At 36.6% G+C, this 21,728-nt stretch overlaps 1 protein-coding gene across 1 annotated transcript in view; it reads right to left on the minus strand.

The window, feature by feature from the left end:
* The window catches only part of LOC101900725 (putative fatty acyl-CoA reductase CG5065), a 31,995-nt gene extending 13,453 nt beyond the window's left edge, over positions 1–18,542 (minus strand). The window contains exon 1 of the mRNA XM_005182153.4: positions 18,335–18,542. The gene's annotated coding sequence lies outside the window, so the exon portion shown is untranslated. The remainder of the gene's footprint in view (positions 1–18,334) is intronic.
* Between the last annotated feature and the right edge of the window lie 3,186 nt (positions 18,543–21,728).

Here is a 21,728-nt window from a genome sequence, read left to right on the forward strand (position 1 = left end):
AGGGAGACATAAGCGTGGATTTTTAAAGAATATTTTTCAAGGACCCAGGGAGGCAAGCGTGGATTTTTAAAGAATATTTTTCAAGGACCCAGGGAGGCAAGCGTGGATTTTTAAAGAATATTTTTTAAGGACCCAGGGAGGCAAGCGTGGATTTTTAAAGAATATTTTTTAAGGACCCAGGGAGGCATAAGCGTGGATTTTTAAAGAATATTTTTCAAGGACCCAGGCGTGGATTTTTAAAGAATATTTTTCAAGGACCCAGGCGTGGATTTTTAAAGAATATTTTTCAAGGATCCAGGGAGGCATAAGCGTGGATTTGTAAAGAATATTTTTCAAGGACCCAGGGAGGCAAGCGTGGATTTTTAAAGAATATGTTTCAAGGACCCAGGAAGGGAAGCGTGGATTTTTAAAAGAATATTTTTTAAGGACCCAGGGAGGCATAAGCGTGGATTTTTAAAGAATATTTTTCAAGGACCCAGGGAGACAAAAACGTGGATTTTTAAAGAATTATTTTCAAGGACCCAGGGTGGATATTTGAAGAATATTTTTCAAGGACCCAGGGAGACAAAAACGTGGATTTTTAAAGAATTATTTTCAAGGACCCAGGGTGGATATTTGAAGAATATTTTTCAAGGACCCAGGGAGACATAAGCGTGGATTTTTAAAGAATATTTTTCAAGGACCCAGGGAGACATAAGCGTGGATTTTTAAAAAATATTTTTCAAGGACCTAGGGAGACATAAGCGTGGATTTTTAAAAAATATTTTTCAAGGACCCAGGGAGACATAAGCGTGGATTTTTAAAGAATATTTTTCAAGGACCCAGGGAGACATAAGCGTGGATTTTTAAAGAATATTTTTCAAGGACCCAGGGAGACATAAGCGTGGATTTTTAAAAAATATTTTTCAAGGACCCAGGGAGACATAAGCGTGGATTTTTAAAAAATATTTTTCAAGGACCCAGGGAGACATAAGCGTGGATTTTTAAAAAATATTTTTCAAGGACCCAGGGAGACATAAGAGTGGATTTTTAAAAAATATTTTTCAAGGACCCAGGGAGACATAGGCGTGGATTTTTAAAAAATATTTTTCAAGGATCCAGGGAGACATAAGCGTGGATTTTTAAAAAATATTTTTCAAGGACCCAGGGAGACATAAGAGTGGATTTTTAAAAAATATTTTTCAAGGACCTAGGGAGGCATAAGCGTGGATTTTTAAAGAATATTTTTCAAGGACCCAGGGAGGCATAAGCGTGGATTTTTAAAGAATATTTTTCAAGGACCCAGGGAGGCATAAGCGTGGATTTTTAAAGAATATTTTTCAAGGACCCAGGGAGACAAAAACGTGGATTTTTAAAGAATTATTTTCAAGGACCCAGGGTGGATTTTTGAAGAATATTTTTCAAGGACCCAGGGAGGCATAAGCGTGGACTTTTAAAGAATATTTTTCAAGGACCCAGGGAGGTATAAGCGTGGATTTTTAAAGAATATTTTTCAAGGACCCAGGGAGGCATAAGCGTGGATTATTAAAGAATATTTTTCAAGGACCCAGGGAGACATAAGCGTGAATTTTTAAAGAATATTTTTCAAGGACCCAGGGAGACATAGGCGTGGATTTTTAAAGAATATTTTTCAAGGACCCAGGCGTGGATTTTTAAAGAATATTTTTCAAGGACCCAGGCGTGGATTTTTAAAGAATATTTTTCAAGGACCCAGGCGTGGATTTTTAAAGAATATTTTTCAAGGACCCAGGCGTGGATTTTTAAAGAATATTTTTCAAGGATCCAGGGAGGCATAAGCGTGGATTTGTAAAGAATATTTTTCAAGGACCCAGGGAGGCAAGCGTGGATTTTTAAAGAATATTTTTCAAGGACCCAGGGAGGCAAGCGTGGATTTTTAAAGAATATTTTTTAAGGACCCAGGGAGGCATAAGCGTGGATTTTTAAAGAATATTTTTCAAGGACCCAGGGAGACAAAAACGTGGATTTTTAAAGAATTATTTTCAAGGACCCAGGGTGGATTTTTGAAGAAAATTTTTCAAGGACCCAGGGAGACATAAGCGTGGATTTTTAAAGAATATTTTTCAAGGACCCAGGGAGACATAAGCGTGGATTTTTAAAAAAATATTTTTCAAGGACCTAGGGAGACATAAGCGTGGATTTTTAAAAAATATTTTTCAAGGACCCAGGGAGACATAAGCGTGGATTTTTAAAGAATATTTTTCAAGGACCCAGGGAGACATAAGCGTGGATTTTTAAAGAATATTTTTCAAGGACCCAGGGAGACATAAGCGTGGATTTTTAAAAAATATTTTTCAAGGACCCAGGGAGACATAAGCGTGGATTTTTAAAAAATATTTTTCAAGGACCCAGGGAGACGTAAGCGTGGATTTTTAAAAAATATTTTTCAAGGACCCAGGGAGACATAGGCGTGGATTTTTAAAAAATATTTTCAAGGACCCAGGGAGACATAAGCGTGGATTTTTAAAAAATATTTTTCAAGGACCCAGGGAGACATAAGCCTGGATTTTTAAAAAATATTTTTCAAGGACCCAGGGAGACATAAGCCTGGATTTTTAAAAAATATTTTTCAAGGACCCAGGGAGACATAAGCCTGGATTTTTAAAAAATATTTTCAAGGACCCAGGGAGACATAAGCCTGGATTTTTAAAAAATATTTTTCAAGGACCCAGGGAGACATAAGCCTGGATTTTTAAAAATATTTTTCAAGGACCCAGGGAGACATAAGCCTGGATTTTTAAAAAATATTTTTCAAGGACCCAGGGAGACATAAGCCTGGATTTTTAAAAAATATTTTTCAAGGACCCAGGGAGACATAAGCCTGGATTTTTAAAAAATATTTTTCAAGAACCCAGGGAGAAGTAATTGTGGATTTTTAAAGAATATTTTTCAAGGACTCAAGGAGAATATTTTTCAAGAACCCAGGGAGTAGTAATTGTGGATTTTTAAAGAATATTTTTCAAGGACCCAAAGACATAAGCGTGGATTTTTAAAGAATATTTTTTCCTCTCTCTTTCTGTGCAGTCCAATATTTTCTTTGAATAGTTCGACCTTTTTGGGGGGACGTACCAGAAGGAGTGGACCGATATTGGCCTAATTGTTAATTTTTGAAGATATTGTAAGGACTATCAATTTTTTTTTAGAAGTACCATCTAATTTTAATAATTATGTATTTGAAGGACTACCAGTCTACCAATTCTGTTCTGTGTAGAGTAGTTTCAAAACGACCAAAGCCACTCTCCTTAATTTTCAAACTCAATCACTGTAATTGGCTCAGCTAGAAACGGCAACCCATAAATTTGTGTTGTTTTCATTTTATGTCGAAACCGAGTGACTTTGGAATTCCTAAATGAGGGGGGATTTTCCTAAGCACCAATTTCAAATGTTTGCCGTGTTTGTTTGTCGCTTTTGGTTTTTCTTTTTGCAAACCCGCAACATGGCAAAATTGATTTAATTGTGGTTTTCTCGATGTATGCAATTGGAGTTTGGTTTTTTTCTTTTGCCATTAAAAGTCAAGATAATTACAGGAGTTATGATGTAACAACCCCATCGCACCAGCTATACACTTGGGCTGGGGAGGTACACACATGGAGACATGTCTTTGGTTGTCGGGAACTGAACACTCTCGGGGGCCAAGATCACCATCAAAATTTTATGGAATTAAACTTGATGTTGTTATTATTGTTGTTGTTGTAGTTATTGCTGCTGATGATGATGGCTGTGACGTGTTTGTTGGGGGGATTTCATAATTTCTGTTGCCCATTTCCACGGAAACGGGTTAATGTGTTAAGTGTTTACAATGTACTTATAGTCGTATGGATGTATATCTGTAGGTTTATGCGCATGTGCAGCTGCGTCATCATAACCTACTAAGGAGTTTGTTGGTCTCTGATCAAGTGGTTGGTAGCTGAACTAAGTCTACATAATATCTGGCTACATTTTTTGTGTCAAAATACTTGAAAAAAAAGGTTGGCAAAGTGATATCAAATGTTTACTCTGACTTGAGTTTAATTGAGGTTGTATGACATACAAACATATGCACGAGTTTGAGTCGTTGTTATGATAATTGTACGTGAATTCAGAGGCGGAGAATACTGTCTGTATTTTATGATGTTAATTAAGTCATTATATTTTTTATTAACATACATTGTTATGAAAAAAAAATTTATATTTTTTTCTTTAATAAATTTAGAAAATGTAATTCATGTAGAGGTTAAGGTTGACTACAGCCAATTTTATTTTAAAGACCTTTGTAACATGGGTATTGGTTTAGAGCAAAATGTTCATGTACACATGTCTATGACTTAATTTTTTCGGAATGGATTTTATGAAGTAGCTGAATTTAGTCTTTTACGAGTTTGAAAGTTTCAGACGGATTCAGGCTACCATTTGTATGCAAGCATGCCCACGTTTATGTTATGAGGTAATAATTTGGAAAAAAATCTAAATTTTTGCCCAGAAGTTTTTAAAAATATATTTTTTCATAAGAAAAGAGTTTTTGAAAAGAATTTCAAAAGAAAATGTTTTTGCAAGGGAATAATACATTTGTTAAAAAAATATGAAAATAGGTTTTTTAAAAATTTCTAACAAAATATTATTTTGTGTCCAGTTTGTCCTGAAGAGTTAATACGATGGTTTTGGCACGGAACGGAATTTGGTACAATTCCGTTTTGTGTGCTACAAGTATACGAAAAGTACTAAAGGGTGAGATAAAAAAAACTGCAACAAAGTCAAACGTCAGAATTTTTACATTTTTTTTTTTTTTAATTTTATTGAATGAAAGCAATATTTGTCGGAAATAGCATCACATTTTAGAATAACTTTAGATTTGTTCGAATTGGTCACCTTTGGCACGGATTATGGCCTTCAAACGGCCACGCTGCCCGAATGTTGCTCTGCGGTATTTTGGCCCATTTCTGGCGAAGCGCTTGCTTGAGGTGATCGATACATTGATATTTTTTAGTCCAACGGATTGGTATCCACAGATTTTGGTGGCCATTGTGCGCTGGAAACCTCATTTTGTAACCATTCTTGGGTGCCGCGTGCTAAGTGCGATGGTGCTGAGTCCTGTTGGAATGTCCAAGGTCTGCGGACAAAATGTTTCCGTGCCTCCAGAATATTTTCGCAATAATATTCGGAAACTATTCTGATGCCACAGTCGATTAATACGAGCGGAGAGCGACTGTTATAGCGGCCCACACCATCACGATGGCCGGCGCTTGAGTTCTGGTGGCCAACCGAAGGTGCACATTTTCATCTGACCTTTTTTATTTACAAACTGCTGGACTACAAATGTTTTATCATCAAAGAAAACCAAATTCGGCAGTTCTCTTTTGAGTCTATTTTCTTTCTGTTGCGGTGTAAGTTCTTGCACTTTTTGGAATTTCAAAGTCTCATGACTACACCGAGCTCATTTTTCAATATTTGCCGAATGGAATATTACAATAAGTTCAGCTCACGAGCCATTTTTCAGCCACTGCGACGCAATCGATCAAGTCGCTTCTTTACTTTTCGAATCATTTCTGCTGATGTTTATGTTTTCTTCCCTCCACTTGACGTTGGGCTACGCTACCAGTATCATGGTTACGAGCGATGGTACGAGACACAAAAGATTTATTCACATTTAAATGCTGGAGTGCTCCAACAATAGCCACTTGTGGTTTTCCAGCCAAATATAAAGAAATCACACTATCACGCTTGAATTCCATCACGAATAACTTCTTTTCTAGGAAATTCCCACCAAAATGCTTTTGTACGCTTGTAAACAATATAATGAGCTGTCACTGGAATAATTTTAACAGCTGTCGGGCGAGTGGCTTAGAAATGACAGCAGTCTGAAGTTGGTTGCAATTTTTTCATCTCGCCCTGTATATTTGGTACAATTTGATATGGGGTGAACAGATAATGCTTGAAATCTGAAATTTTGCATTTGGATCGTTGATCAGGTGTAACCTTTACATATGGAGGTGGTATTCGAAAAGTACTAAATGGTACTAAATTTGATATTGCGTAAAAAGGTAGCGATACAATTCTGAAATTTGATATTTAGATTAGCGAGGGTAGCTGTGTTTGAGACTTGGCGATGCTTTGGATATGCTTCCATAATTTGTACGAAAAGTACTAAATGGATCTAAATTTGGTATTGACTGAAGAGCTAAGGCTGGAATCCCCGAAACTGATATTGTGGTATAGGTAAAATTATAAGAAAATCGAATATGAAATTTAAAGAGAGTTGAACGCTTATTTCGCTTTCTTATAGCGTTTTGTTTTTCAAAATCTTGAATCCTATGTGGAGGAGGTACCAGAATAAATGGTCCGACCTCTACTATCTTTATAACAGGTCCTGTGTTGAAGGGAATATTGAGATGTACCAAGTCTGGAATGGAATCGGATGTTAAATTCACGTGTTACGACCTTCGTTGATATTCAAAAATCATATCCTTTGTGGGTGAGGTACTAGAAGGAGTGGACCGATATATTCCACCTTCACACCAGAACTTAGTTTAATAAAAGTATTGTGATTTGTGTAGAACGTGGATATATATGGCCATTTTCAATGCCAAAAATCCTGCGGTTTCATATACTCCCGCCTGTCTGACCATCCGTCAGTCTGTTGTAATTACGCTAAAGTAAAAACGAAAGAAGACAGGAAGCTAAAATGTTGCACAGGTCAATCTTTTGTTTATAGGCAGGTCAAGTTCACGATATCGTGTAGCCCCCATAAAACGGAACCCCTCCCCAAAGTACCTACATTTTCAATGGAATTGCCTGAAATTCTACACAAGGACTTCTTTATGAGTACTTTACCCTCTGAAAGAGAATTGTCTATATGGGTCTACGATGTAGTATAGCCACCATATTGCCGAATTTTTCAAATGTATTGTCTGAAAATCCACACAAGGAGTTCCTTCTGAGTACTTTACACCCTTTAAGAGATTTGTCCATATATGTCCACGATATCGAATAGCCCCCATACAACGATACTCCCATTATTAGCAATTTAGATTTTTAGCGGCATTTTTTTATCGAAATTGTTTCAAATTTCAAATCTAAAGTTGGTAATCGGAACTAAAATGTATAAGGGAAAATTGTCTATGTAGGTCCACGTCCTCATATAGCCGGGCATACCACTTTTTTCGGTATTTTGATGAATTGTTTCAAATTTCGTATTTAAAGTTCGTAATGGGTACTACAGCCTTTAACAAACAAAAAAAAAAAAAAAAAAAAAAAAAAGTAAAAAAACATTAATTTCGGCCGGGCCAAACTTTTAATACCCTCCACCTTAGGGTAAAAGAAACATTAGAAGAAATGTGGCAAAAACCATTAAAATTTCGAATATCGGGAGGTACCGTTATATGGGGACTACACCAAAAGGTGGACCTATAATTACAATGTTTTGCCACACGAACTAGAACCCATTATGACCCACAAATACCAATACAAAGACAAATCAGTGAAAAAATGTGGCAAAAACCATCAAAATACCGAATATCGGGAGGTACCGTTATATGGGGGCTATATCAAATCATGGACCCATGCATGCAATATTTCGCCACCGCTGGAACCCATTATGACCAACAAATACCAATTTTCAGACAAATCCGTGAAAAAATGTGGCAAAAATTATCCAATTACCGAATATCGGGAGGTACCGTTATAAGGGGGCTTTACCAAAATGTGGACCTACACATGCAATGTTTTGCCACACGCTCAGGGACCCATTATGACCCACAAATACCAATTTTTAGACAAATCAGTGAACAAATGTGGCAAAAACCATCAAAATACCGAATATCGGGAGGTACCGTTATATGGGGGCTATACCAAATCATGGGCCCATACATGCAATGTTTCGCCACCGGAGCTGGAAACCATTATGACCCACATATACCAATTTTTAGACAAATCCGTGAAAAAATGTGGCAAAAAAAAAATAAAATACCGAATATCGGGAGGTACCTTTATATGGGGGCTATACCACAACGTGGACCTATACATGCAATGTTTTGCCACACGCTCAGGGACCCGTTATGACCTACAAATACCAATTTTCAGACAAATCCGTGAAAAAATGTGGCATAAATCATCAAAATACCGAATATCGGAAGGTACCGTTATATGGGGACTATACCAGAACGTGGACCGATATATCTCATTTTCAATACCAACCATCCTAGACACAATGCAAATAGCTCTGCTAAATTTTGGCCCTCTACGTCAAATAATGTGGGCTGTATCGTGATTTCAACAGACAGACAGACGGACAGACAGACAGACAGACGGACATCGTTAAATCGACTTAGAATTTTATGCTGATTATGAATATATATACTTTATGGGGTCTACGACGAATATTTAAGGATGTTACAAACGGAATGACAAAGTTAATATACCCTCCTTTCCAAGGTGGAGGGTATAAAAATACTTATGCAGGACCACGTCGTTGTATAGCTCGTAATATGGGTTTATTTGAGCGGAATTTGTTGACGGGATTTTTTTTTTTTGAAAATTTTTCATGTCCCTTCAAAATGGTGGAGGATATTAAAATTTCTGCCCGGCCGAACACATCTGTTTTTTTACTTGTTCTATATAAGAGTCCTGTAGGCACCAAAGAGGAGCATCCATAATTTAATGAAACTTTTACTTATCGAAGACTTATTTGTCTTCTTCTTTCTATAAAAGATCTGCAAAACTATTACCATTAATAAAATTTAAAAAAATGTTAGAGTAACATTAAAACCAAAACCCCTCAACCCACTTACTGTAGGATACACCCTGTTTATACCCTTAGCAGTATGACCACAGAGGGTATATATCATTAAATTCGGCCAAAACGTGCCTCAACGAAATAAGGGTTTTACACCCAAGACCTCTTTGGACCAAATCCATTTCAGGACATTTGGAGTCGATCTAAGGGTCTCTATTTTTAATAATTATATGTTTCCTAACTTCGAAACAAATCAGCAATGGTATTGAAACATGATATATCTAAATATTTCTCTCCACAAGAGATCTGATGATAATCTGGAATTCATCGGCCCACTCCTACCTGTGCCTCCCTTACAAAAATTTTTAAAAATCTAATTTTGAACCATTTCCATTAAATAGGAAATAAGTGATTGCTTTTATTTAGATTTACACATCCCAACATTTTGATCAGTGCAGGATGAAGTGTGAAAAGGGGAATACTTCGATCCACTATATCTGGTAACCTAACGCACATTTCAACATTTTCCAAAAATTATCACATATCTCACACAAAGAAAGTGGTCAATATGGCCCAAGTGTGGCACGATGTGCACGATGTACATCTGGTCAAACACCATACAGACAACATTGGCTCACTCCTCTCATAAAAGGTCAATATTTGAATAATCAAAACGCAAATCGAAATATATTTAAATTAACGGATATTGGCTGAGGGTATACATCGGTCGGCAACGGCAACGATCCACACGTTTTAACTTGTTTCCTTCACAATTAAAACATAACAAATAAATTAATTTGTCAGCAGAGAGCAGAACTGTGTTTTTTTTTTTTCTTTTTTCTCCTCCCTAAGTTACATACAAATCATTACGTTTACATGGCCCGTTTCATGTATTGTTTCGCTTCACTATCTTCATATATTCTCCCCTTCCTTATTCCCTTCCTTAACAACTGTAGCTCGTTAGTACTTCGTGTATGATTCGTGATGTAGCTATTAAACGATTTATGTAAAAGCGGTAGCATTTTTAATGGGAAATCCGATTAACACTTAACAATCGTTGTTAACTACACTCAGCTACGGCTATAGGAAATAGTGTTTATAAGAACTTATATTTATTTTTGCGGAGATTTTGAAATAGAAATAACAAGTAAGAAAAGGCTATAGTCGTGCGGGGCCTACTATGTTATATCCTACAACACAACAATACGTTAGAAGCCCCCTTATGTCCACATCCATATTGGAAGATTTCGATTTCGAAATTAGGATTTTGACTAGGGACATTTGCCCAATATTTTTGCACTCCGCCGAGCTGTTAGTTGTTGTAGTCCATTTTACAGCTAAATATAATCCAATGGTCATCCAAAATGCTAGAATTCTTCCCTGTCCTTACCTCTCTTCTCAAGCGTGTCGATTGGCTTCAAATGTGTAATCAGAAAATTGTTTCTGTTGTTTGCAATCATCTGTATTTTGTAATCATCTCCAAAAGCAAGAAGTCCCTTTGTATCTCCAAATTTAGACCCTTTATATGATTTGCCTACGATATTTGGCTAAAATCGTCAACGAAGTCAGCATAAAAACCTAGAAATCAGCTTTTATGTATTTCGGATATCGCCTGTAAGTAATGCTGGTATTTTTTTTTACACAAAATTAGTGTTCCATTGTACCCGTTGTCCTCTACTCTAACTTTATGCGAGATTTCGTGTCCTTTAGTTTCTATTTGTGACTTTTATAACAGCTGCAAAATCAGGAAAATTTTTAGTTGTTGGCCCATTTCAACCCCCTAATATATTGCGGACATCTTTGAAAACAATAGGCCTAGCCCATTTGAACCCAACCCTTGTGAAAATGTTCGTAAGGATCGGACGATATTTGCAATACTTATATAATATCCCCAACTTGTGTTGTGAGGTGAAAAAATATTACAAAATATACACTTCAATATCATGAGCCAAATTGAAAAAATCGCATGCGATAAAAAGATATGGAAAAATAAAAAAAAAATCACAAAATACTACAAAATCTATATTAACATCTTTATTGGCTTATTTTTCTGAGATTTTTTTAGATTTTATACTTTTATGTCAAGAGGGCATTCTGAATTGACAAAATTTGTCAAAATCGGTCCAGCCATTCTAACTAACATCCCCTTCCTTTGTATATACACATAGTATATATTCCGCTATATATAACCGATATATTTTTGCTATCGGCATGCACGTAACGGTCAGAATTGACCTGTTCGTCTATTTGTGATTTCGCCGGGATTAAAAATATTCGCGATTTAATGGAAAATTTGACTTTTATTTAACACAATTGTTGTGGCCTATTTCACCCACTAAATATTACCCGATGACCATCAAAATTGGAAGGCTTCTGCCAGCCCTAAGCTTTAGCCCCATGCTAACTTCCGCTTTGATTGGTCTATAATTGCGACCTGTAGAGCAACTGCAAAATCAGGAATTTTTTCAGTTTTTGGTCCATTTCAGTCCCTAAATATCATGCGATCATCTCCAAAAGACATAGGGTTCTATTCTGACCCTAGCCCCACCTCCATTCTAAATTTCGTGAAGATCGGGCCATAATTGCGACCTGTGGAGTGATTACAAATTAACATGGACAGTAAAGTACTCTATGGGGTAAAGTACTCAGATGGAACTCCTTGTGTGGATTTTCAGACTAATCCATTGGAAAAATGTGTCTAAAATCATCAAAATACGGAATATCGAGGGACACCATTGTATGGGGGCTATACGTTATCGTGGACCTTTATAGAAAATTCTCTTTCAGGGGTTAAAGTACTCACAGAGAACACCGTTTGTAGAATTTCAGACAAAGCCATTGAAAAATATGACTAAAATCATCAAAACATCGAATGTCGGGAGCCACAGTTATATGGGGGATATACGAAATCGTGGATCTATATGGACAATTCTTTTTAAGGTGGCAAAATATGCAGAAGGATCTCCTGTGTAAGCCAATTCCATTGAAAAATGTGGCTATAATCATCAAAATACCCAATATCGGGGGACATCCCTGTATGTGGGCGATACGACAACGTGGACCTATATAGATAATTGTTTTTTGGAGAGTAAAGTAGTCACGAAGAATTCCTTAGTAGAATATCAGACAATTCCCTTGAAAAATGTGGCAAAATCTCAGCATCAAAGAATATAATTTTAGAATATTTTTAGATTTGTTCGAATTGGTCACCTTTGGCACGAATTATGGCCTTCAAACGGCAAATGAAACTGTCACACGTTGCCCGAATGTTGATCTGCGGCATTTTGACCCATTCCCGGCGAAGCACTTGCTTGGGGTGATCGACACTTTGATATTTTTTGCTTTCCAAAATACTCCAGACATAATAGTCCGACGGATTGGTATCCGGAGATTTTGGTGGTCATTGTGTGCTGTAATTGAAGCGAGCAACCTCATTTTGTAAGCATTTTTGGGTGGCGCGTGCTGAGTGCTATGGTGCTGTGTCCTGTTGGAATGTTCAAGAACTACGGCCAAAACGTTTGCGTGCCCAAAGCTTTAATACACCCTCCAGAATATTTTTGCCATAATATTCGGCATTTTACTGATGCCACGGTCGATTGGCTGTTATGGCGGCCCACACTATCACCATGGCCGCCGCTTGAGTTCTGGTGGCCAACCGAAGATACACATTTTCAGCTGACCTCTTTGGCAAATAAACACGATCATTTTGTTTGTTTACAAACTGCTGGACAATGTTTGCGTGCCCAAAGCAGTTCACCACTTTCGGCCAAGCGAAGCAACTCTTTAGCTCTTTTGAGTCTATTTTCTTTCTGTTGCGGTGTAAGTTCTTGCACTTTTTGGAATTTCAGCGGCTTTACCCCGAGCCCATTTTTCAAAATTATCCGAATGGAATATTGCGATATGTTCAGTTCACAAGCCATTTTTCGGCCACTGCGACGCAGGTTTCGATCAATTCGCTTCTTTACTTTTCGAACCATTTCTGCTGATGTTGCTGTTTTCTTCTGTTCACTTCCTGAACGTCTGGCTAGCGGTGTTACGGGACATAAAATATTTATTCACATTTAAATGCTGGAGTGCTCTAACGAAAGCCACTCGTGGCTTTCCAACCAAATATAAAGATATCACACTATCACGCTTGAATTCCATCACCAATAACTTCTTTTGTGGAAAATTCTCACCAAAATGCTTTTGTACGCTTGTAAACAATATTATGGAATAATTTTAATAGCTGTCGGACGAGTGGCTTAAAAATGACAGCAGTCTGACGATGGTTGCAGTTTTTTCATCTCACCATGTATATACTTTGTTAGGACTACAATTTTTATTTTGATGAGTTACAAACGATATGGCGAACTTAATATAACCTCCATACTATGTGTGATGGAGGGTATGAAAATTGGAGACGAAAAAAAAAAAAGATTTGGTATTAACTGTTTTAATTCCCATTTTTTTTAATGCACCTATAATTGCTAATCAGTTTTAAAAAATAGTGTCGATTTAAATATTTTGAAATATTAATTTTTTGTTTGCTATTCTGTTAGGAACGTTTTAAATTAGCCGTATAATATTCCAGTTACCGTGCTGTTTTCTGGATGATTGATACTATGTGTTATAATTTAAAACAATAATAGAATAATTAATTTTTGATTGTCTATTTACAACGGAACTCTATGGGGTATGGAAATATATGTTTTTTTTTTCTCAGTTGTAATGCGAAAACAAGGTCATAAGTTATTATTAGATAGTATTTTGTGATATAATCTATAATTATTTTGTATATTATCGTATTCTTTAAAGTACATACACATGTATGTATGTCAGGTCTCGTCTACCTTGGCTGAAACGATTCATGTATGGAAATCGAAATTAAACGGTAAATACCCTTGGTGAAAATAGATTGTAAATGAAATCGTCATATACGACGACCCATTATTTGGTCCAATATGTTAAGAAAATATTATTAAAACTTAGTGAAAGGGACTTGATTTTTCTCAATTCAAAAAATGTATATATATATATATGTGTGTCTAGGATATCGTAAGCCCCCCATAAAACGGTACCTCCCGATATTTGGTATTTCGATGATTTTAGTCACAATTTTTAATAGCATTGTCTGAAATTCTACACCAGGAGTTTTTTCTGCGTTCCCCTTGGCCCCATATAACGGTACCCCCCGATTTTTGGTACTGATGATGATTTTAGCGACATTTTTTACCGGAATTATCTTAAATTTTGTATTAAAAGTTTGAAGCTCGTTATGAGTAATACAACCTATGAAGGAAAATTATCTATGCAGGTCCACGTCTTCGTATAGCCTACAAAAAAAATTGGTATTTGTAGGTCCGGTTTTGTATAGCCCCCATATAACGGTACCTCCCGATATTCGGTGTTTTGTTGATTTTTGCCTCATTTTCCCATGGATTTTTACTTTTACATAAAAATGTTTTCTTTTCCTAAGGGTGGGGGGTAGTGAAAGTTCGGCCCTGCCGAATTGATGTTTTTTTTTTTTTTGAAGGCAAATTCGAATTTTTTTTAATATCACTTAGTAGCCACACAAGCTCGATTGAACTTTTTTTCAACAGATTGCATAATCGAAGTTAGAGAGATGTAAATCTTTAGTACTTGTAAATGCACCTGTAATACACATTTCTATACCCACCTCTATATAACGAGCCTATCACCAAAAGGGACCCCAATACATAATTTTGAAATGCCAACTTCATCCGTTCGCCCTAAACCAAACTGTACCAAATTTAGTGCACTTAGTAGCATTTAGTACTTTTCGTCCACATAAGTACAAATTTCGAAATATTCCTCCGTATATCTATCCTCCACACTCTGCCAGTACTAAATTTCAGGATTCCAGCTCCCCTCCTACAAGTTAAATTTGTACTAAACTTCTATTCTACATCGACTCTACTCCTCAACCTTGATTTCCATTCCAAATTCCAAATCTTTATCTCTAACATGATACGAAATGATACCAAATGTAGTACATTTTAGTACTTTTTGTACATTTACATTGTGGATTTCCATATTTCTGAATACTTTTCGTACATTTCCAAAAATGCTACCTTATCTGAGCTTTTCAAACCAAGAGTGAACCTCACCCATAATTTCAAGATTCTAGCTTTAGTCGTTTCGTCTGGGCATTGTCAAAGGATCAGGGGTTAAAATTGTGAACATTCATGAAGCTCATAAAACAGACAATTAACATGCGATTCCATTCAGAATGAGTACTTCTCAATATTTCTATCAACACAAGATCTGTTATAAAAATTATAGAGATCGGATCATTCCTTGTGTTACCTCACCCACAGATGGTCAAAATTGTTAATAACCAAAATGATTATCAAATCCAAAATAAGTATCCGGTTCTCTTCAAATTACTCATATCACAAAATTTTTACTAACTTAAGGTCTGGTGTGAAGATGGGATATATCGGTCCACTAATTCTGGTATCTCTCCCACAAAGGGTCAACATTTTTAATATCCATGAAGCACATAAAACGCGAAATTACCATACAATACCATTCAGACTTGACACATTTTAATATTTTTTATCAACACAAGCTCTGTTTTAAAGATGTTAGAGATCGGACCATTCCTTCTGGTATCTCCCTTGCAAAGGGTCGAGGTTTTTGAATAACCAAAACGATCATAAAATCCGAAATAAGCATCTGGCTTTATTCGAATTACACACGTCACATCTCAATATTTCCCTCAACACCTATAAAGATGATACAGATCGGATCATTTGTTCTGGTACCTCCCCCACATAGGGTTCAAGATTTTTAAAAAATAAAACGCTCAAAGAAAGCGAACTAAGAGTCCGACTCTTTTCACATTTCACACACACACAAACATTTTTGTTAACACAAGATCTGTTGTGAAGATGCTATATATCTGCCAACCCCTTCTAGTACCTCACCCACAAAAGGCTCACAATTCCAATACTTATATCTGTCATAGCTTGCGAAACAAGATGGCGATTCTTCACAACTTGCTATATCTAAATATTACTCTTACCCAGAAATCTGATATGAATATAGAATTTATAATTTCGCATAAAATTAATATTTTTTCGGTGTTGAATGAAGTACGAAAGTAGAATACTTTGGTCGACACATATCTCGTATAAAGTGAAGGAAGTAACCAATATTGTCCGAACCTGGCATGTCGCAATATTTTAATCGCATTTATTTAGGTTCGATGCGAAATTGACAATATTGGCCCATTCCTTCGGAACCTACTCCATAGAGGGTCAACAATTTGAATAATCATAATAGAAGTCAAAACATTGTTCTGTTCCCAAACCTGCGCGAATTTACTTTGATTTTGCAATTTTTTCGATGTCATAAAGTTCCATATTCTTGTAGTTCGGAAATAGAGCACATATTTAAATAATCGAACATTGGCTCAGGGTATATATCTGTCGGAAAACCCGACTGATACTTTTTATACCCTCCACCATACTATGGAGGGTATATTAACTTTGTCATTCCGTTTGTAACTCCCCGAAATACTCATGTCAGACCCAACAAAGTATATACGGGGTTGCCCATATTCGACGGACCCATCTGGCAACGCCATAACTTTTGACAGAGATGTCACATCGCTTAATGACATACCGCGTTTGAAGCGTCAGTTCAAGCAGATTTTTACCATGAACCAATACACGCGAGCGCTCTGAAATAGTTGAAATTTACATTCAACAGAAGAAGTCAATTGTGAGAACTCAACGAGCTTTTAAAACATTAAAAAATGTGAGAAGTGCGCCTTCTAAGAACACCATTAAGCGTTTATGCGAAAAATTTTCGACTGGTAAGGCTCTTTCTAATCCGAAGAGGCCATATAAAAGTCGACCAAGGCGATCGGCCGAGAATATCGCTGCCGTACGAGCCAGTGTTGAGAGGTCCCCAAGAACATCCCAAAAACGCCGTTCTCAGTAGTTGGGCATGGCTCGGTCAACTTTACAACAGATTATTCGCATTGATTTGCATTTTTTCCCGTACAAAATTCAATTGACGCAAAGAATGTTGCCTGCGGCAAGCCTCGTCGATTGGAATGAACATGGGTCCGTTGAATATGGGCAACCCTGTATATTCTTGATCAGCGTAAAATTCTAAGACGATTTAGCCCTGTCCGTCTGTCTGTTGTAATCTCGCTATCTTTCGAACGAATTGAGATAGAAGGCTAAAATTTTGCACACATGTTTATATTTCCAGTAGGCAGGTTAAATTCGTAAATGGGCTATATAGGTCCACGTTTTCATATAGCCCCCATATAACAGTACCTCCCTATATTCGATATTTTGATGATTTTAGCGACATTATTAACCGGAATTGTTTCAAATTTTCTATTTGAAGTTCGTAATAGATACTACAGTCTATAACAGAAAATTGTCTGTGCAGGTCCACGTCTTCGTATAGGCCCCACATATCAGTACCTCCCTATATACGATATTTTGATGATTTTAGCGTCATTATTCGCCGGAGTAGTTTTAAATTACATATTTAGAGTTCGTAATGGGAACTACAGACTGTGAAAGAAAATTGGCAATGCAGGTCCAGGTCTTCGTATAGGCCTCATATATCAGTACCTCCCTATATTCGGTATTTTGACGATTTTAGATACAATACAAACCGAAATTGATGTGGTATTTGAAGTTCGTAATGAATGCTACGTATAGGCCCCATATACAGGACCTCCCTTTATTCGGTAGGTACAATACCCACCGAAATTTTTGAGATGTCGTATTTGAAGTTCGTATTGGATGCTACAGCCTATGACAGAAAACTATCTATGCTGGTCCAGGTCTTCGCACAGCTCCGATATAACGGTACCTCCCTATATACGTTTATTTCAAGTTTCTAATTTGAATATGGTAATGGCTTATGATAAACAATGTCTATGTAGGTCCACGTCGTATAGACCCCAATAGAACGGCTATATTTGGTATTTTTAAAATTTTAAAGGAATTTTTTTAAGATTTTATTTTTTCCAAAATTCCAAATTCGTTCCAAATGGTGGAGGGTATTCAAACTGCTTTTTACTTGTTAACTTGTTCAAATAGATTTTTGGCCAAAGAGTAACGCCTTTAATAGAGTGGAACGCCCTTGTAAAAATAATGGCTTATTAATCCAATTTGAAATGGGTTTTTTCTGGGCCATTACACACTAACTCAAAAGATATACTGGCGGACATGAAAGATCAACTCCAAATGTTGTGAAATTTAAATTTTATGTGAGATTTAAAAATATTTTTGATAACATTATTTGACAGACTGTAGTCCTTAGACTAAGGGGTGAACAAATTGTCCAGCTCAAACCCGGTTTGTTTTACATCAGCTGATTTACAAATGGAAAAATCAGGTTTACGAATTTTATGCGATGGCCATTTGACCGAAATATTGCACTGCATATCAAATGTTAATAACTTGTTTACTTTTGTAAAATAATCAACTTTAAAAACGATTTTTTCACAAATTTACAATGAAAACTGAAAATTTTTAATAAAACACTTTTTTTTTGTTTTCAACACTCAATTAACTTGTTCACTGTTTTTTTTTTTTTAATTTTTAAAATATTTTTATAACACACACATACTTTTTCTTTTATGGCCTGAAAATTTCGCACTCCTTGTGTAATCCAAAATCGATCGATCCTTTACGAATTGAATTCAATGTAACTTGAATTTTTTTCAAACACCTGTATTTGTTTGTTAATGTAATTCTAATAATTGCCGTTATTTTTTTTTTAATTTACTTCTGTTCTGAACCGTACTCGAAGAGTGCTAGACACGAACTGCTTTATTGGAATTATTTAATTTTGGCTATATCTGATCGGAGGCCAAATGGAAAAAAAAAAAAATTGTGAAAAAACGACTTACATCGAATTAAACGTTGGGGCAAGTGCAGCAGCTGAAGTTGCCGTTTTGCTGCTGCGGTTTTTAGTGACTAACAATAACAAGCTTTAGTGAATACTTAGCTACATGTGCACATATCTCGACTCAAAGATACGTACTTACCCACTCACACACACACACTCGTTCGCACATTCATCTAAGCTCAGCCCAGACAAAGTAATTGAATTGAGCCATACATAGATACCCGAACTAAGTTTAAAACAATTTAGTCTTAGATTTTTATAAAAATATATATTTCCGTATGTCTAGGTGTCGCAGTGTCTGTGTGTGTGTGTGTTTTGTTGTTGGTGACGGCGTTGTTATTGCCGTTGCTGCTGCAAAGACAAGTCTTAACATTTACGTCGAGTCCAAGAGGTTACACTAAAGTTGAATTATTTTGCAATTCATTCAAAACTAATTTAGAGAATTAAAAATAGTTGGCACTCTCGTTTTGAACGCCAACGAGAATATGGTGAAATAAATTTGAAAACCTTTTTGAGGTACAGTCCAAGTTTGAGGTTGGAGAGAAAACAAGTAAAAAAGCTGTAAGTTCGGTCAGGCCGAACTTTGAATACTCTCCACCATTTGGTACGAATTTAACAATTTTCAAAAAAAAAAAAATAAATAAATAAAAGGATTTTAAAATTCTGTTAAAATCATGTAGCCTTATATTAGAGTCTATATGGCGACGTGGACCTGCATAGGGAGGTATCATGGTGGTTATAAAACGTGGATCTGCACAGAAAATTTTTTGCTATAGGCTGTTATATCGAACTTCACGAACTTCAAATGCGAAATTTGAAACAATTCCGATAAAAATTGTCGCTAAAATCATCAAAATACCGAATATCGAGGGGTACCGTTATATGGGGGCTATACGAAGACGTGGACCTGCACAGCCAATTTTCTGTCATAGGCTGTAGCATCCATTACGAACTTCAAATACTAAATTTGAAATAGTTCCGGTAAATAATGCCGCTAAAATCATCAAAATACTGAATATTGGGGGGTACCGTTATATGGGGGCTATACGAAGACGTAGACCTACATGGCTTATTTTCTGTCTTAGGATGTAGTATCCATTACGAACTTCAAATACCAAAATTGAAGCAATTCTGGTAAATAATGTAGCTAAAATGATCAAAATACCGAATATCGGGGGGTACCGTTACATGGGGGGTATACGAAGACGTGGACCTACATTGCCCATTTTCTGTTTTATGCTGTAGTATCTATTAAAAACTTTAAATACCAAATTTGAAACAATTCCGGTAAATAATGTAGCTAAAATCATCAAAATACCTAATATCGGCAGGTACAGTTATATGGGAGCTATCCGAAGACGTGGACCTATATGGCCCATTTTCAATACCAAAAGTCCTACAGACATAGTACACATTTGAGTAAAATTTTATTTCGTTCGAAAGCTACAGTGATTTCCACAGACGGACAGACGGACGGACATTGATAAATCGTCATTGAATTTTATGCTGATCAAGCATATATATACTTTGTGGGGTCTAAAATGTATATTTCGAGGTGTTACAAACGGAATGACAAACTTAATATACCCTCCATACTATGGTGGAGGGTATAAAAAATTTAAAAATATTTGGAGTTGGTAAAATTAAGTTCATTCGCCCTCTGTATGGCGGCTGAGTTAAGTAATCGACCATTTTTGAAGCGCGAATCCTATTTGACCAACTTTGATATTTTATAAAATCTCCACTCCATATCATCGAAGATCGTAAATTATATCTATAGTAATAAAAAAGTAAAGTAATACACTGACTGGCTGACCTAACGATTCATCATCAACGGCCAGACGAAACGGCTGAATCTTGAAATTTTGGGTGAAGGTCACTCTTGATCCGAAGGGGTCAAATAAGGCTGGTTTTTTTGAAAATTCTCACAAGAACGGTACGAAAAGTATTAAAAGGTAACAAATACAGGGTGATATAAAAAAACTGCAGCAAAGTCAAACGCCATAATTTTTAATTCTTTTTTTTTTGGAATTTTTTTGAATGAAACCAAAAAAAATATCGGAAATAGCATGAAAATTTAGAATAAGTTTAGATTTGTTCGAATTGGTCACCTCTGACATGAATTATGGCCTTCAAATGGCCAATAGAACCGTCACAAGCTGCCTGAATGTTGCTCTGTCGGTATTTTTGCCCATTTCCGGCGAAGCGCTTGCTCGAGGTGATCGACACTTTGGTATTTTTAACTGCCAACCTTTCTTTCCAAAACTCTCCAGATACAATAGTCCAACGGATTGGTATCCGGAGATTTTGATGGCCATTGTGCGCTGGAAATAAAGTGAGGAATATCATTTTGTAACCATTCTTGGGTGGCGCGTTCTGTGCGCGTTTTGTGCTGAGTCCTGTTGGAATGTCCAAGGTCAGTGGTCAAAATGTTTGCGTGCCCAAGGCTTTAATACACCCTCCAGAATATTTTCGCGATAATATTGGGCATTTACTATGATTGGGCATTTTATATGATCGATTAATACGAGCGGAGAGCGATCATCGGCTGTTATGGCTGCCCACATCATCACCATTGCCGGCGCTTGAGTCCTGGTGGCCGACCGAAGGTGCACATTTTCAGCTAATCTCTTTGGCAAATAATCACGATCATTTTGTTTGTTTACCATCTGCTGGACAACGAATGTTTTCTGATCGGAGAAAACCAAATTCGACAGTTCACCATTTTCGGCCAAGCGAAGCGAAGCAACTCCTTAGCGCTTTTGAGTCTATTTTCTTTCTGTTGCGGTGTGAGTTTTTGCACTTTTTGGAATTTCAATGGCTTACCCCGAGCTCATTTTTCAATATTTACCGAATGGAATATTGCGATATGTTCAGCTCACGAGCCATTTTTCGGCCACTGCGATGCGGGTTTCGAACAAGTCTCTTGTTTTCTTTTTGAATCATCTCTGCTGATGTTGCTGTTTTCTTCCGTCCACTTCCTTGATGTCGAGCTTCGCTACCAGTAACCAATCACGGTAACGAGCGATGGTACGAGACACAAAAAATTTATTCACATTTAAAGCCTGGAGTGCTCAAACGATAGTCACTTGTGGTTTTCCAGCCAATCACA

This window comes from Musca domestica, unplaced genomic scaffold (genome assembly GCF_030504385.1).
Source record: "Musca domestica strain aabys unplaced genomic scaffold, Musca_domestica.polishedcontigs.V.1.1 35, whole genome shotgun sequence".
Lineage (NCBI taxonomy): Eukaryota > Metazoa > Arthropoda > Insecta > Diptera > Muscidae > Musca > Musca domestica.